This window comes from Zea mays, chromosome 6 (assembly GCF_902167145.1).
Source record: "Zea mays cultivar B73 chromosome 6, Zm-B73-REFERENCE-NAM-5.0, whole genome shotgun sequence".
In the NCBI taxonomy this organism is placed as follows: Eukaryota; Viridiplantae; Streptophyta; class Magnoliopsida; order Poales; family Poaceae; genus Zea; species Zea mays.
The window spans coordinates 76,339,106-76,342,465 of NC_050101.1; positions in this window are offsets into that span (position 1 = coordinate 76,339,106).

The following is a 3,360-nucleotide window of genomic DNA, read 5'->3' on the forward strand; positions in this document are numbered from 1 at the left end:
GCTAAGCACGCGGCGCGCCACCATTAGGAGGGTGGTTCCCCTGCTCCTATCAGGATTCAACACCCTTACCGCTCACCACCCCATGGTCGTTATGCTTATGGCACCCCTGATTGCAGGACCCAGATAGATCTAGAGCTATAGATCGACAGAGTCGGAGTCTATAATAATGTTTAATTCAGTGTCTTAGTCTTAGTCTTAGTCTGTCTTAGTTAGTGTTAGTTTGCTTATCATGTTTTTCTATGCCTGTCGTGATGAACTCATGATGAAGTTGTATCTTTGTAATGATTGTCACCAAGGTGTGGGCATCCCATGCTGCTTGGTGTAGTTATTAATAAAGTCAGTTATTTAGTTGGGCAACCTTTTGTTTCCACTTTCCTCTTTATCTGAGAAGTTGTGTTAGCTGTGTTGAGAGTCAGTGAAGATGCTCATTTGTTTAGTATTATGAAGACTTCTATATATCTTTTCTTATGCTGAAAGATTGTAGGGTCAGATCTGATGTGTGTATGCTTTCTACAGATGTCTGACAACAAGCGCAGAGGTGGAAGGCGTGCTCAGCAGGAGTAGTAGGTACCCCAAGAGGAGGCACCTTAGCAGTAGTTTCCACTGCAACCCCAATGACTATTGAGTAGATATTTCTGATGCATACCCAGGCAGTCCAAGCGATTGGCCAGACACTAGCAACAATGCAGCAGGTGCAGTAGCAGTAACCCCCACCTCAACCTCAAATGCAAGTGCAAATGCCGCAGATGCCTAGGGACAAGCGGGCGGAGTTCATGAGGGGTCATCCCCCTATCTTTGCCCATTCTGCAGACCCCATAGATGTTGAGGACTGGTTTTGCATAGTGGAGCGGGAGCTACATAGCGCTCAGTGCAACGATCGTGAGAAGGTGCTATATGGTCCTCGTCAGCTAATGGTAGCAGCACAGTCCTGGTGGGAGTCTTACCTCGCCACCCATGCAAACCCTGAAGCCATCACATAGGAGGAGTTTAGATACAACTTCAATCATTATTACGTTCCCGAAGGATTGATGATAGTGAGGAAGGAAGAATTTCTGGCATTGAAGCAAGGTCCCCTGTCTGTCAGTGAGTACAGGGACAAGTTTCTGCAGTTATCTCGTTATGCACCTGAAGATGTCAACATAGATGCCAAGAGGTAGTACCAGTTTCTGAGAGGTTTGGTTGACCCCCTTCATTATCGGGTAATGAACCACACCTTCCCCACCTTCCAGCACCTGATCGACAGAGCAATCATGACAGAGAGGAAGCACCAGGAAATGGAAGGTAGGAAACGCAAGATCGGTGGATCTCAGACTGGGAGCAGCAGCTGTCCCCGTTTCTCAGGCAACCCACCCCAACAGTTCAAGTAAGGTCACCCTCAAGGTCACCAGCATCAACGTTAGCACCATTAGCAGTATCAGAGGCAGTTCCCTCAGCAGCAACAACAGTACCGCTAGAACAACCAGGCACCTCGCCTTCCTGCCCTAGCAACCAATCAGGGCAACCAAGCAGCTCCAGCTCAAGAAGGAGGTCACAGATGTTTCCACTATGGGGAACAAGGTCACTAGATGAACCATTGCCCAAAGAAAGCAGGTCAGCTGTCGTCTGCTCCTAATGCCCTTGTAAGACAAAATGCACCTCAGCAAAGAGGCAACAACCGTGAGCAGCCTCATGCCTAGTACGAAAAGGTGAACCACCTGGAGGCCGACACAATTCAGGAGACCCCAGGAGTGGCACTAGGTACGTTCTCAGTCGAATCTCATTCTACAAATGTGTTATTTGATATAGGAGCAACGCATTTTTTTGTGACTGCATAATTGGTAGAAACACACAACATACCAGTAGCACCCATGTATCCACCTATGAGGGTTAGTTAAATTGGTGGGAGGACCCAAATAGATAGATTTTGCCCTAGTGCAAGAGTTCAAATAAGGGGGATAGAGTTCCCTGCTGATCTGATAGTAATGGGTACCCGAGATGTAACCATAGATGACATCCTAGGGATGAATTGGCTAACCAAATATCAAGCAAGCCTTAGCTATGACGAGAGGACTATGCGATTAGTGTCCTTGTCAGGAGAAGAAGTGTTAGTGGAGTTGATCTTGTTCGGACCAAAGAAAGGAAGCTGTCACCAGATCACTGCCCATATTGAGGAAATCAATCAATTAGAAGCCATCAAAGTAGTATCAGAATTTTTGAATGTCTTTCTCGAGGATTTACGAGGCATGCCACCTGAGAGAAATGTTGAATTTGCCATAGAGCTTATCCCTGGCACCACCCTTATTTCCAAGAGAGCTTATAGAGTGTCCGGACCAGAATTAGTGGAACTCAAGAAGCAAATAGATGAGTTGTTGGAGAAGGGCTACATCAGACCCAACACCTCACCTTGGGCTGCCTCAGTGTTATTTATGGAGAAGAAAGATGGTACAAAGAGGATGTGCATAGATTACCGGGCTCTAAATGAAGTCACTATCAAGAACAAGTACCCCCTGCCCAGAATTGAAGATCCATTCGATCAGCTGAGAGGAGCTAGTGTGTTCTTAAAGATAGACCTGAGGTCAGGTTACCATCAGCTCAGGATCCGGCCTTCGGACATACTGAAGACCGCATTTATCACCATGTATGGACTTTATGAGTTCACCGTCATGTCCTTCGGTCTGATGAATGCACCAGCTTTCTTCATGTACTTGATGAATAGCGTGTTCATGGACTATCTCCACAAGTTTGTAGTGGTGTTTATTGATGATATCCTCGTATATTCCCAAAATGAGCAAGAGCATGAAGAGCATTTGATGAAAGTATTGCAAAGGCTACGGGATTGTCAGCTGTATGCCAAGCTTAGCAAATTTGAATTCTGGATTAGCAAGGTCCTGTTCTTGGGTCATATTATAAATCGAGATGGATTAGCCCTGAATCCGAAGAAGGTAGCAGCTATTCTAGACTGGAAAGCACCAAGAGATGTCCGGGGAATCAAGAGTTTCATTGGAATGGTCGGCTACTATCGATGTTTCATTGAAGGTTTCTCCAAGATTGCTAGGCCAATGAAAACCTTGCTTGCAAAGAAAGCTGAGTTCAAATGGACCCTAGCATGCCAAGAGTCCTTTGAGACATTAAAGGAGAAGCTGACTACATCACCAGTATTGATTCTGCCAGATGTTCACAAACCATTCTTAGTGTATTGTGATGCTTCGCACACCAGTCTGGGATGTGTGTTAATGCAAGAGGGAAGAGTAGTGGCATACTCGTCTCGAAAGTTGAAGATCCATGAGAAGAATTACACCACTCATGACCTAGAATTAGCAGCAGTGGTTCATGCACTGAAGACCTGGACGCACTATTTGTATGGGAAGAAGTGTGATATTT